Genomic DNA, 14,664 nt, shown 5'->3' on the forward strand with positions numbered 1-14,664 from the left:
CTGCCAGCGAGAGGGGCTGGGCTGTGGGGTGGAGGGAGGGTTCATGAGGCAGTTCACACTCTTGTGGGGTAGATCTGTGGTAGATACACAAGAGCAGAGCTCTTCTTGCATTTCAGGCACCACACTTGCTCTCGGGATATTTGTGTTCAATTCCCTGTCCTGACACAGATGGCCTGTGTGCCCTTGGGCAAGTCACTTAGACCTGAAAAAGGTGAAGGAGGGGCACTGTCAGAGTTACTCACACCACACACACACCCAGTGATGGGGAATATGCCCCTCAGACTGTTGGCAGCATCTCTGCCTCCCCACATGGTGCTTTGCCTCATGGGTGGTGTTACACTTCCCCCCACGGCCGCGCCCTCCTGACAATCTAACCTAATGGGAGTGTCCATCACACACTGAGAGGAGCAAACCTCCTCCGGCCCCGTGTCAGCCCCTAGACCTGGACAGGTTTAAAAGTGCCATAGGATCAGAGACTCCCAGGGTTGGGAGGAACCTCTTGAGGTCATGGAGTCCAGCCCCCTGCCTGAAGCAGGGTCACCCCTAACTCAATCGACTCAGGCAGGACTTTGTCGAGCTGGGACTTAAAAACCCCTAGGGATGGAGAATCCACCACCTCTCCAGGCAACGTATTCAAGTGATTCACCACCCTCCTGGGGACATGATATCCAACCTTCTGCTCTCCTGCTGTAACTTCAGACCATTGCTCCTTGTTCTGCCATCTGACACTGCTGAGAACAGCCTCCCTCCAGCCTCTTTCGAGCCCCCGCTCCGGAAGCTGAAAGCTCTCCTGAAAACGAAATAAGCCCGAGTCCCTCAGCCTCTCCTCACAGGTCACCTGCTCCAGCCCAGGAACCACTTTCATTGCCCTTCACTGACTGGCTGCAAGGTATTCACATCCCTTGTGCACTGGGGTCCAGACCTGGACACAGTACTCCAGATGTGGCCTGCCCAGGGCCGAGTAGAGGGGAATAATCACTTCCCCAGAGCATCTGGAAATGCTGAAATACAGCCTGTTCCCCTCCGCAGCTCACAGCTGGCTTCAGCCGCTGGATCCCTGTGTGGCTTCAGTACAAGTCAGTGTCACACCCTGCATGGGGCAGGGCCCTCCAGCCACTCAGCAGGAGCCCATGCTGAGTACCCACTGCTATGGCTGCTGCCCTCACCCTGCCCTCTCGTGGGCCCAGTCACAGCTCCCAGCTTGTGCCAGGCAGTAAAAGGGGCCAACCCTAGTGGGGTGGGTCCTGAGCAGGAGGCAGACACTGACTGGCTGGTGTAGAGGAGTGACTGGAGGGGACAAATCAAGTGGGTAGCCTGGGCTGGGATGAGGGGCCAGGGGCAGACAGGCTGGGCTGGGGGCTCTGGCCAGCAAATGCCTTCACCTTTCTGCCCAGGAGGCAGCAGTTCTCCGGCAGAGCGGCTGCTTTTAATTGCAGGGCACATTGCTGCTGGCAGCTCAGACATTTCCTTCAGCACTCTCAGCTGTGTGGCTCTGGCAGGCTCCTTCCACATCCCTGGACTCCTCCTTGCAGGGGGAGGAAGGGAAGCCTGGATATAACACAGGAGTTCAACAGTTGCTGCTCTTTAGACCGTCCCACATGCTGAAATAGCCTATTTTAAAGTATGCCTAGTGTGAGCTGAGGCTGCTGTGTGGCCATAGCTTTGTTTTTACACGAGATAGACGCGTCTTACGAAACTTTTGGCTTTTATTGCAGAGCAGCCACCTCTGAGCTGAGGATTGAAGGGCATCTTAGGCTCATTGCAGGGCATTTTTAGCTGCCACCTTCCAGACACTTCCCAAGCGGTGCAGAGGAGCTGCTGTGTGAAGGCGAGTCAGTGCTGCAAAATGCCATCCCCCCAGGAGCCGAGTTCTCAGACGAGGTTTGCAGAGTTCAGCCAGTGAAAGCCGACAGACACGGCCCTGACTCTGCGCTCGGCTCTAGCTTGAAAAGGAAAAGCCTCTTTCACCAGCAGAAGTGGGAACAACAACATCAGGCTCTTAATGTGAGACTGCTGAGCAGCCGGCTGTGAATTTCCCTTGTGCCCCAGGAGCTCGATGAGCCCTGGCACTGCCCAGAGCGACACAACAATTCCCAAGCCAGGAAACTCCCTTTCCTTGGTAAGACCTGAGGCAGACGGATGGAGGCTCCAGTCCCCAGGTACCCGACTGGTAAGTGCAGGCTCTGGCCTGGGGAAGCACTGCAGGGCCTGGTGCTGAGAAAGCCAAGGGAGACAGAGCAGCTGGAGAGCAGTGAAAAGGGCAGAGTGCAGCCCAACAGCTCAGGGTGAAAAGTGGCAGGCAAAGGCCAGCAGCTGGCCCCAGGGTGTAATGGTCAGAGCCCAAGACTCTGAGCCCTGCAAGCTGAGTGGGAACTGCAGTGGGACCTACTGGTGCTGAATGGCCAGACCATGGGGTTCTACAGGGACTCTTCCCCCTCTCCTGGCGTGACTGACTTCCCCCCCTCCCTCTGCAGGGCAGACTCCCCCCACTGGCGCTGGGGCTGTGCTCTGGCTGGCTGGAGGGCAGGGTTGCAGTCGGCTGGGGCTCTGGAACTTGAGAGTCTGTCTAGAGAGCCCTGTAGTCCTCATGCCACCTTGCCTGGGCAGCCCTCCCTGACACTGCTGCTTCTCTCTGCCACCGCAGACGCTGGCGGTGGTGAGTGTGGGGTGTCCAGGTGCTCTCAGGGCGCTCACACTGCAATGGAGACACATCTCTGCTGTTCCCCTGACTGGAACATGGCTGCCGGGGGCATCTGCCTGGGCTCATGGGGGCGAATGCCTGGAGCTGAACACTGCAGTGGGACATTGGAGCCGTGGCTGGAGCCTGGGCTCAGAGACCCTCCCCCTGCGTGTTACCCTGGACCCCCCGGCATTTCTCCCTGGGGCTGGCTGCTGTGGAGCCGAGACACTGGCCCATTCGGCTGCAGTTGTTATTCCATGGGGGGGTCATTTTCTGACACACACAAAGCAGGGCCTTGGCCTCACTGGAGGAGCCGCCCACAGTCAGGCAGCCCCCATGTGCCGTTTGCTGCGAGAGCTCAGACCTACCCCTTTCCCACAGGGACAGGATTGTCCGTGGGGTGCTGGAGCCCTGACCCCTCAGCAGGTGTTGTCACTGCACGTAACCTCCATTGGGGTCAGACCAAAGGTCCAGGCCTGTCTTTGGGCAGTGGGCAACACCAGCTGCCCCAGACGGCCAGTCCCCAGGCACCGCTGGGAGCTGAGCCCAGGATCTCCTGTGCGCTAGGCAGGCGCTTTACCCAGCTGAGCCCTGGTGCCTGCCTGCCTCCCGGAGGCTTTTGCTGTCTGCCCCACCTGACTCCTGCCAGCCCCGCCTGGGCCTGCCCAGCTCTGCTGGTGTTCGGACCCTGTCAGGCAGAGGAGCTGGAGACATTTACTCCCAAGCGGGGGTGACTCTTCGGCCAGGTCTGGCTAGAAAATGTGCTGGTGTCACTCCATGACTCGGGGTGTAAATATTATCCCCCCTCCTGAGCAGTGCAGTGATACTGACCCAGCCCCGTGCACAGGCAGCAAGAATCGGAGGCTGACAGCTGCTGGGCCCCAGCCCCCTGTCCCTGGCAGAGGCAGAAGTGCTGGAGACAAGAGCGCTGTGCAGAGCTCCCCTGGCGACAGCGCCTGCTGCGTGTGAGACACGGTGGCCTTGTGCCCTGCGCTCTCCAGTCAGTGCTCTGGTGCGGGAAGGTTCGTTACTTTCCTCCTGACCCAACTCGAAAGCACCAGCCATTGGACACCCCCCGGCTCCGGCTCCTCCACACAGGCTGGCTGGCTGGCAGAGAGTGCCACGGCCGGGCACAAGGACTCGGCTCCCTGGGATGCACTGAGCGACGGAGCAGACTGGTGGGAGGGGCCCGATGCTGCCACAGCTGGAGGGCAGCTCACCCAGCCGTGCCCTGAGCTCAGCCCAGGCTGGAGGCAGCCAGACAGGCTGGCGTGAGGCAGAGCAGGGCAGGGGTCTGTGTGGCCGTGTGTGTGGGTGTCCAGCCATGTGTCAGTGGGTGTGACGAGCAGGTTCAGGGATCGTCGGGTGGGGAAGGAAGCTCAGGAGATTATTGCTACAGATTCCATCATGATCTCTTCTCATCCTCACCGGTGGCCATGTTACAAAGGCTGGGAGCAGCAAGCCCCTCCTGACCCCACCAGACACAGGCCTGCTCAGGCAGGGGAGGGGGCTGCTGCCCCATGTACATGCAAATGAGCCCAGCTTTGGCTGTCTCAGGGCTTCATTGCCAGCGGCAGGGCTAAGGAATGACCACCTGGGGTTTGTCACGACACAAACAAGACAAAAAGCTGTCACACCACCACCATCTCCTCACTTACACGTGAACCTTTCCTGCTCTGCTGTTTGAGCCAATTCCCCTGCCCGTATATACTTGTCCTGACCCCAGTCTCATTCCAGGGGCCACAATGTCCCTGCAGCTGCCCAGGGCTCCTTTCCAAAAGGGCCCCTTGGGAGTTTCACTCCAATTCAGTTGGGAAGGGTGGGGTGTTACTAATGCTAAGGTGGGTATTTCCCATCCCATGCTGGCCAACCGTCATCTGTGGCTTGTCGTCCCTCAGGTGACAACTGAGAGTCTGGAGGGGAAAAAAAGGCTGAGTAGCCTGTAGGGAGCAGGTGAGAGGAGGACCCAGCATGTCCGGGCCCTGTGAACCTCTTCCCCTCATCTACGTCTCACACCCGGGTCTGAAAAGGACTTGGACCCAGCCTGGCAAGTCACCTCCCCAGTGCCTGGAGAAGAGGTTCAGGGCAGGGTTCTCTGCTTGACCCTTTTTCCCCAAGGGGTTGAGCTGATGCTTGTCATTCTCGCTGCCTCCACCGTCCACCCAAATGCTCCCTAACAGGCCAGGCTCTCCAGCCCACGCTACAAAGGGAGGCAAAATTGTGTCCAGCTCAGGCTAAGGGAGAGGCTAAACAGGGGTCCTTCCCCTTGTAATGTTGGGGCTTCCCTGGGCATTGGGCAGCCCCTGGCGTAGGGCAGGGAGAGCCATGAGCAGCAGGTGGGGAGGCCTGGGGGGATAGGGGAGAGAGCAGCAGATGGGTGGGCCGGTGGGAGGAGAGGTGAGAGCAGCAGGCAGACTGCAGTGGAAGAGGCAGAGCAGGGATGGGAGGAGGTGAACCAGGAGTGAGGGGAGAGCACAGGTGGGGCCTCAGAGGGAGGAGGCCGAGCGAGGAGTGTGGAGGGGACGGGGCCCAGTGAGCAAACCAGTGACCACCCCCGACTCCTACAGAGCTCCAAGTGCTCAAATGAAGGTTCCACTTCTCGGGAGCTTCCAGCGCTGGCAGCAGCTGTTTGTGAAGAAGGGCTTTGGGAGCCTGGGGGCCCCAATCTGCGTGTGCAGCCTGCACGTCCAAAGCGGCACTTTCACAAACTGCATGTCCTTCATTATGCTAATGAGTCTCTGCATATTCATGTCAGCACCTCATTAGCATCTGCCAAAATCCCTCATTGTCCTGCCCCTTCCCCAGAGAGGGAGTTGTGGAGATGTGCCCTGTTTGTGCCTCTGCTCAGCGCTGTGAAAGTGACCTCTGGCATGAAGGGTGTCGTCACTGGCAGAGTCTCATCTTCACAGAGCTGAGCCATCCAGCGGCAAGTGGCTGTTCCATTGCACTCAGCAAAGGAAGAAGAAAGACACAGCTGAGGATTTGGGACCCCAGCTACAGAGGGGAGTTATCAGAGAAAGGCAGAAGATGGGCTTGTCGGGGACTTGAACCCAGGCCCTCTCCCACCCAAAGGGAGAATCATACCCCTAGACCAACAAGCCACCCTTGACAAAGCCTTCTCCAGAAACAGGTTTGAACAAACAGCCAGTGCTCAGCTAAGTGCTGCTTCCAAATTCACCTTTCCAAGGTCTCTTCACAGTCCTGAAGCAAGAAACCAACTTCACACTCTGGACAGTTCACAAACAAGACCGTGTGGGAGAAACACATGGGGACCTATCCAGGAATTATACAGGAAGATACCCCCAAGAGACCCTGCTCCAGGAGGTTACACAACGGAAGTTACAGCTGTTTGGGTGGATCTGCAGAATGAACGATGAACCAGCAATCACGCCCCTGGTATCTGCAGTATCATACTGTTTCTGTAGGAGAGGCAGAGCCCACAGAGACTGGGGAGATGACATAGTGGATGGGTGCAGAGGTAGTTACGCAAACTGAGCCACTCCACACTGGACAGGGAAAGATGGAAGGAAATCGTGAGGGAGGTGTCGGGCAGCAATGGGCGCTGAGCTCATGGCTGTTGTTGATGATGACGGGCTCTATGAATTAGCTGGTTAAAGCAGGTGCCTTGTAAAGAGGAGACCCTACGTTCCACTCCCACGATTGCCCGGGTGTTGGGTTTTCCTGCACTTGGCTTTGGCCACTATCAGGCCACTTGCCTTTCTGATCCTTTTCTGTGACCCATAAGGGCTGTTCTGATGGTTTACATCAGGCAGGAGCAAACTTTCGACATCAGGACCCACTTTTTCTCCCTGCAGTCAGCTGAGACCCCCACCCTGGAAGGGATGAGCTGCGCTCCCTTGTTGAGCACAGGGGGGCTGGCGGGGGAGGCGGAGGACACCGGCTGTGTGTGATTGCCTGGGTCAGTGTTTCCCAATTTTACTTGCCACAGAACCCTTTCAAACTTGAAAGAATTTCACAGAATCCCAAATAACCCTTTAACCCCAAATCTGCCCCCCGCATCCACGGGCTTAGCGCCTATCCGACCAAATCTGCCACCCTCATCCCCAGGCTTAACCACTCTCAGCCCCAAATCTGCACCACCATCCCCATGCTTAATCTCTCTCAGCCCAAATCTGCCCTCCTCATCCCCAGGATTAATCCCTCTCAGCCCGAAACCCTCCCAAATACCTCACCCAATCTGAGGCTTGAATGTACCTCTGCTCCTCCGACTCTAGTCCAGAGGGCCCGATGTAGGACAACACAGAACCTGCCTGACTCCCCTTCCAGCAGTGGCAGAGGAGTCAGCAGTGGCAGCATCCAGACCTGCAAATGATGCGTTAAGCCCCGTGCAGCTCTGGAGCCACAGGTTGTTGACCCCGACCGGGGAACCCTGACTGTCACTTTGGGGAACACCGATTGGGGAACACTGGCAGTGTGAGAGGTGACAAATAAAGACACGTCAGTGACAAGACTGGAGCTGAACTGAGATCTTTGGGAAGTGGGTGGAAGACGTCTCTGGTGAGCCCCAAAGTGGCCGTGCTGGGACTTGAAGCCTTTCATCAGAGCAGGTGTTTACTCCCTGGTGTGTGAGGGTTGCAACCTGGCACTTAGGGAACTGGCCTTGGGAGGGATAAAAGGTCTTAGTGTGCGGAAGTTGGTGTCACACTGGAGAAGTGGTTCCATCTAAGGTTGGGCAGTTTGGACTCCCCGGAGACGGAGTAGAGGGAAACTGGGACAATGTAGAAAGGGAACTCCAGAGAGTGACCACATCGCCCTATGGCAAACACCAGACACCAGTCTCTGGCGATAGGGGAGCTGCTCTCATGTGTCAGGGCCTTTCCGTGATGGGGGGCTGCTGCCTCATGATGATGCCCAGAGATAGAGGTGCCACAGCAAGATGAAGGGGAGCAGAGAATGGGGGATCCACAGCCCCCTAGTGGGGGTGTGTGCTGAGAATAGGGGCTGTGAAACCTCCCAGGAGGGGGGCCAGGGAATGCAGCAGCCACCCCATGGCAGGGGTCCCTGGAAGTGGGGCTGTCATGTTGGGTAAAGGTGCAGCTGTCCCATGGAGGAGATTCCCCATAGCAGGAGCTGTCCCCTGAGTTGTGACATGCTGGTGAATGAGGCAGCTGCCCCATGGAGGAGTTTCCTGACAGCAGAGTGACTGGCGGAAATAACAACCTAAACATGTGGCAACTGTGGCAGCACCAGTGAGGGAGTGGACAGAGCTGAGGTCTCTGGAGAGCAGATCCCTGCTGTGTGAAGGACCTGCCCTTCCCTCTTCCCCAGCCCTCCCAACAGGCCATGCGCATTACAGTGACTCTGGTGGCATTTCAACCCACAGCCTTTGAACGACTGACCTTAACTCCACACAGCCAGGGCAGCTTAGCAGTCTAACTTGTTTTCCATTGCACCTCAGAGCCCTGTGTGCTATACAGCACATCCTCTCCTCTGGCATTCAGATGCCAGGGGCACCCAGCATATGGGGTCTCCTCACTGACAGTCCTGGCTAAGAGCCATCAATGCACCTCTCCTCCGGGGACTTAGCTCATTCTTTTATGTACCCAGCTGGGGTTGTGCCCTTCACAGCACAGTGACACACGTCTGAGACCCCAGAATTTAGGAAAACTATTCAAAAATGAGATTGATCCATGCAGGGCCTAAGATTTTCAAGAGACAGACAGACAGACAGATTATTTTTTATGTTCCTTTGTTCTTCCAGAGTCTTAGGGTGGATGACTTCTGTGTTTCGGTCTTCACTGACAAGTCTGAGGAAGGATTGCCTAACATAGTGAATGCTAGTGGGAAAGGGGTAGGGTTAGAAGTTGAAATATAAAAAGAACAAGTTAAAAATCACTGCAAAAAATGAGATGTCTGCAAGTCGCCAGGGCCTGACGAAATGCATCCTAGAATACTCAAGGAGCTGATAGAGGAGGTATCTGAGCCTTTAGCTATCATTTTGGAAAATCATAGGAGAAGGGAGAGATTCCAGAAGACTGGAAAAGGGAAAATATAGTGCCCATCTATCAAAAGGGGAAAAAGAATAACCCAGGAAACAACAGGCCAGCCAGCTTACCTTCGGTACCAGGAAAGATAATGGAGCAGGTAATTAAAGAAATCATCTGCAAGCACTTGGAAGGTGGTAAGGTGATACGAAACAGCCAACATGGATTTGTAAAGAACAAATCATGTCAAAGCAATCTGATCGCTTTCTTTGATAAGATAACGAGCCCTGCGGATAGGGGAGAAGTGGTAGATGTGGTTTACCTAGACTTTAGTAAAGCATTTGATACTGTCTCACATGATATTCCAGTAAAAAAACTCTGCAAATACAATTTAGATGAGGCTTCTATAAGATGAGTGCATAACTGGCTGGATAACCATACTCAGAGAGTAGTTCTTAATGGTTCTTAATCCTGCTGGAAAAGTATAACAAGTGGGGTTCTGTAGGGATCTGTTCTAGGACCGGTTCTGTTCAATATCTTCATCAACGATTTACATATTGGCATAGAAAGTACACTTATTATGTTTGCAGATGATACCAAGCTGGGAGGGGTTGCAGCTGCTTTGGAGGATAGGGTCATAATTCAAAATGATCTGGATAAATTGGAGAAATGGGCTGAGGTAAACAGGATGAAGTTTAATAAGGACAAATGCAAAGTGCTCCACTTGGGAAGGAACAATCAGTTTCACACATACAAAATGGGGGAGACTGTCTAGGAATGACTACAGCAGAAAGGGATCTAGGGGTTCTAGTGGGCCACAAGCTTAATATGAGTCAACAGTGTGATGCTGTTGCAAAAAAAGCAAACATGATTCTGGGATGCATAAACAGGCGTGTTGTGAACAAGACACGAGAAGTCATTCTTCCGCTCTCCTCTGCGCTGGTTAGGCCTCAGCTCAAGTATTGTGTCCAGTTCTGGGCACCGCAGTTCAAGAAAGATGTGGAGAAATTGGAAAGGCTCAAGAAAAGACCAACAAGAATGACCAAAGGTCTAGAGAACATGAGCTATGAAGAAAGGCTGAAAGAATTGGGCTTGTTTACTTTGGAAAAAAGAAGATTAAGGGGAGACATGATAGCGGTTTTCAGGTATCTAAAAGGATGTTATAAGGAGGAGGTAGAAAACTTGTACTTGTTAACCTCTGAGGATAGAACAAGAGGCAATGGGCTTAAACTGCAGCGAGGGAGGTGTAGGTTGGACATTAGGAAAAAGTTCCTTACTGTCAGGGTGGTCAGACACTGGAATAAATTGCCTCGGGAGGTTGTGTAATCCCCATCTCTGGAGATATTTAAGAACATGTTAGGTAGATGTGTATCAGGGATGGTCTAGGACAGTGATTGGTCCTGCCATGAGGGCAGGGGGCTGGACTCAATGACCTCTCAAGGTCCCTTCCTGTCCTAGCACTCTATGATTCTGTGATCAATAGATGCCAGTAAATATCCATTTCACTCCAGAAACTGAAATTCCAGTTTGGAATTACTGAAGGGCACAGACAGGGCCCAGAGGGATGAGGCGACGGGAGCCCTTGGCAGAGTTGGATTTCAGGCTGTGGAGTTCTGAGGGTTCCAGATCTGCTCTTGACAGTTTTGGTTTTAACGGTTACAAGGTTTGGAGTTTGGAATGGGTGTCTGCTGCCGTTCAGTAATTACTGTCTGAGCACCGTATTGTTTCACCTCCTACCATGCAGAGCTTCCCACGGCTCTGCCCATTGAAATGGATAAAACCTTTGCAGCTGGGAGCGTGTCAGGAGATAAATGTAAAATACTGTAAATATTAATTCTGTCAGAACTATGTATTAAATTCACTGAATTCTGCCTAGGGCCGAATATCACCCCTTAGACACACCCAGTTCTGGCAGCTTATCAGGAGTGGGGGATTCTGGGGTCCAGGTGCAGCCCCAGTGACCTGCCACAGCAGCACAAGTGGCAGATTGCAGGCTGGGCGCCCAAGTATGGTCGGCTTTTCCCCAAAGCCCCCAGGGCTGCAATGACACCAGCTGGCTCTGCCCACTCCAGCCAAGAGCCGAGTCAGTTCCGGGAAGGGGAATGCCCAGTATTTGCTGCAGGCCGGGCCTAGTCTGAACTGAGGAAGCTGAAACTAGCCCTGTTCCCCAGCCCAGAGGGAGCCACGGCTGCAGTGAGCCCTATGAAAAGTCTCCAGGAGGAAGTGACGTGTCCCATCTGTCTGGAGCATTTCAAGGACCCCGTGATTACAGAGCGTGGGTACAACTTCTGCCCAGCCTGCCTCAGCCAGTGCTGGGGGTGGGGCTGATCCAGCCACCTCCTGCCCTCAGTGCAGAGAGACTGTGTGGCAGAGACACCTGCGGCCCAACAGGCAGCTGCAAACGTAGTGGAACTGCTCAGAGGGCTGCGTTTGCTGGCAGTGAAGGGAGCCGGAGGGGACGGGGTGTGTGGGGAGCATCAGGAGGCTCTGAAACTGTTCTGTGAAGAGGATCAAAGCCCCATCTGTGTGGTCTGTGACGGACCCTGGGCTCACCGCGCTCACATGGTGCTGCCCACAGAGGAGGCTGCCCAGGAGCACAAGGGCGGGAAATTCAGTCTTACATTTAAATTGAATCACTGGCTAATGTGATTGGCACTTTCCTGACACACTCGTCATTCAGCCCGTGAAGCCTTCCTGGCGCAGGAGAGGCTGGAAGGAAATAACGGATCTCTCAGTGCGGGAACAGAGGCAAACTCTCCAGTGTCAAAGGAGAGCTGGTGTGGGGCACTTCCTGTGAGGTACTAAACCCTTCTGCAGGGCAGCCCCCGCTGGGGAACTGGAGCCACTTGGGACCGAGGGGAAGGGGTTAACGGACAGTGAGGCTAACTCATAAGGGCTGGGGGGTGGTTTACGCCAGAGTGCTGCCTTTGGGCTGGAGGAGAGGAAATTGGGAACTGGAGTTGCTATCAGTGATTTATATCATAGAATTTCCTGCTATTACCTGTGTTTCCATCTCAGGAGTTGTGAGAGACCCTGAGGAGACCTGGACTTTGTGCAACACACTTATACATGCTTGACTCCAGCTGCTGGGTAGCAGAATGTGAGGTGTATTGGTGTAGTGACTGCTACCTCTGGTAGATAGTAAGAAGGCTTCCACCCCTCTTCCCTGTGTCATGGGTTCACATCCCATCCTAGGCAGTTTCTTTCCTGCCTTGATATTGATTGTCTCAGCCAATACAGCAGCTCTCTCCCAGCTTGTACTGACGTCTTGGCCTTTGGTAGCACATGGCTGTTCTTGTTCTCCGATTTGGTAGAAGCAGAGACAGTACAAATTGTGAGGGGCACAATTCTCGCCAGGCACATAAAAGAATGAAAAGTTCCTGGAGGAGAGCTGTCTTGGTGGCTGTTAGCCTGAGCAGCCAGGGATGGAAACCTATGGATGAAACAGCTCTTATAACAGACACACCCGGGCTACGTCTACACGTGAAGCCTACATCGAAGTAGCCTATTTCGATGTGGCGACATCGAAATAGGCTATTTCGATGAATAACGTCTACACGTCCTCCAGGGCTGGCAACGTCGATGTTCAACATCGAAATAGGCACAGCGAGGGAACCACATCGAAATAGGCGCAGTGAATTCACAGGGTAACTGACATCCTCTCTGCACACACATTTACAAAGTGTGCAGACACCATGCGGCTGAATATGACACATTTGAAAGACTCTGAATGATCATCTGCCAAAACACGAGCAAGCTGCAGACTTTTGCAGTTCACAAAACCATCCCTGTTGCATGTACAGCACCATCACATCGAGCTCAGCAAATCTGTGAGGGCCCAGGCCCAGGCCCAGCAGCACAGAGGATACCAAGAACCCACACCTGACTCCCTGCCAGCCCCAACACGTGGGCCTGCCCAGCTTTGCTGGTGTTTGGATCCTGTAAGGCACCAGGGTGAGCTCAGCTTGTGCTGGGTTGAGTCACACAGACCAGGCAGGTCAAGGGGCCATGAAGGACTAAGCCCAGCATCACCAGTCCATCCAGCTCAGAGTGTGTGAGTCTCACTCGAGGCAGGAGGGAGTGTGGGGAAGGTTTGGGAGGTGAGGTCAGGTGCAGTGGGTGTGAGAAGTGATGATTGTTCTTCCTCCACAGCTGGGTTTGCTTTGCAAGGCCGAGTGTTGCTCAGAGAGCAAAAAGTCTTGAGTTGAACTCCCTGATGCTGCCCCCAAAGAGTGTGTTTGCTGCTCTCCTTGACTTTGTGTTGTTCCCAACATTTTTCTCCCATTCAGAGTGGTTTGTGACCTGTTCAGAATGTGAAGTTAGTTTCTTCATTTAGACCTGTGAAGACACCTTGGAAATGACCTTGGAAATCAGAAGTTTGATGCAGAACTTCTCAGGGCACTGGCTGTTTGTTCAAACCTGGTCCTGGAGCATATTCCAGGTTTTCTCTCAAAAGGGGGCTTGTTGGTCTAGGGGTATGATTCTCCCTTTGGGTGGGAGAGGTCCAGGGTTCAAATCCCAGACAAGCCCTTTTCCTCATGCTCTCCCTGGGCAGCTGGTGGCCTTGCACTTATTCTTCCTCAGTTCATTTGCTCAGTGTGTAGAAGTAGTTGAATGGAACTGGATGGCTCAGCCCAGGCATTAACTCTGCCAGGATGAGGCCCCTGCCAGTGACTACACCCCTTCTCTTCACTGTGGCAGCGCGTCTTGCTGGCAGAAACCACCAATGCACATCTTGCAACTCAGCTGTGTTTTGGATAACTTGGCATTTCCCATCTTCTGAGCAAAAGGCCCTTCAATTCTCTGTCACTCCTACAGTGACCCAGGCAGTACACTTGTTCCCTGCCACAGGCCCAATCTATGCTACACCAGCAGGGGCTGTTGGGGGAACCCAGGCCCACTCTCCCTCTGGTTCCAGCCCAGCAGGGACCCTACTCCAAGTACTTCTTGGCTTTTCCCTCCCAGCTCCCACTGCTCCTCCCCTGCATTGCTTCCTACAACTCCCCCTTCATTTGGCTCTCCTGTCTATGAACCCTCAGCCTTTCAAGTGGTGGCCATTTCCCAGCAGCCTCTGTGTTACTAGCATCCATCCTGCCTTTACAGCCCCATCTGCTCCCGCTGGCAATCGCTCTGTGCTCCTCGTCATTTCCTCCAGGTGCAGCCTGGGCAGTGATTCCTTCACAAGCCTGTGCTGGGGGGATGTCCTGCCACAGTCACCGTCTGGTTTAGTTCACGCTCAGGACTCTGAGTTGTTCCAGTCTCTGCACGTGTTTTGTTGCTCTGGTTGGTTCTTGGGTTTGGTTCTTTTTTGAGGCCAAGCAGAGCAGCAGGGGACATGGCAGGCAGCTGTCCCAGGTGAGAAACCCCTCATCTTGCAGACCAGGACTGTAGCCTCTCTGGTAGCCCCAAGGTTAACTACGACATGAGCCTTTGGGGGCGGGCGTCACTGCATGCTCGTATCGGCGCCACCTTCTGACCCATGGCAGTGGGGCTGCTGTTAGCCTGGCTCACTCAGGTCTTGCTTTCAGGGGCTCTGGCCAGTGCCTGCAGCTCAGGAACTGGGGCCTTTTCTGCTGCTGCATTGGTCACTTCTGCAGTTTCCTCTCTGGTAGGGCTGTGCTGCTCCTGGGCTTGGGGCCTTTCTGGGGCTCCTGGCAGCTCTGCCCCAGCCTGGTGAATATTGCCTGCTGAGAGCCACGGGCTGGTCCCTGTGCCTGGGACAGGTCCCGCTGCTGCTGTCTGACTATGATGGAGCCAAAGAGCTCTGAGCTTGTCCTGCACCATGAGGTCTTTGTGTGTCAGACTCCTGACTCCCCCAGTGGTGGCTCTGGTTCCCCTGCCCAGCACAGCCCGTGGTGAGCAGGCCCTGCATGTGCACGTCATATTGTGCCTCTGTGCGATCAATGGAACAGAAAGCTGAGCTTCGCAGGCTGGGAACTGACTGCAGCTGAGGGCTGGGTTTGCTCAGGGCTGGTACTTTTGCCAAGGGAAACGTGCAGTATTTAAATCCATTTCAAACATCTAGTGCAACCCCCCCAC

The 14,664-nt window shown here is 54.5% G+C and overlaps 2 non-coding genes across 2 annotated transcripts; one reads left to right on the top strand and one right to left on the bottom strand.

Annotated features, from left to right (window-relative positions):
* Positions 1-5,709: 5,709 nt before the first annotated feature.
* TRNAP-UGG (transfer RNA proline (anticodon UGG)) lies at positions 5,710-5,781 on the bottom strand. The gene has a single exon. It is a non-coding gene; the product is annotated as a tRNA-Pro (tRNA).
* Positions 5,782-13,083: 7,302 nt separating this feature from the next.
* On the top strand, positions 13,084-13,155 carry TRNAP-UGG (transfer RNA proline (anticodon UGG)). The gene has a single exon. It is a non-coding gene; the product is annotated as a tRNA-Pro (tRNA).
* Positions 13,156-14,664: the final 1,509 nt, after the last annotated feature.

This window comes from Carettochelys insculpta, chromosome 7, assembly GCF_033958435.1.
Source record: "Carettochelys insculpta isolate YL-2023 chromosome 7, ASM3395843v1, whole genome shotgun sequence".
Taxonomy (NCBI): Eukaryota; Metazoa; Chordata; order Testudines; family Carettochelyidae; genus Carettochelys; species Carettochelys insculpta.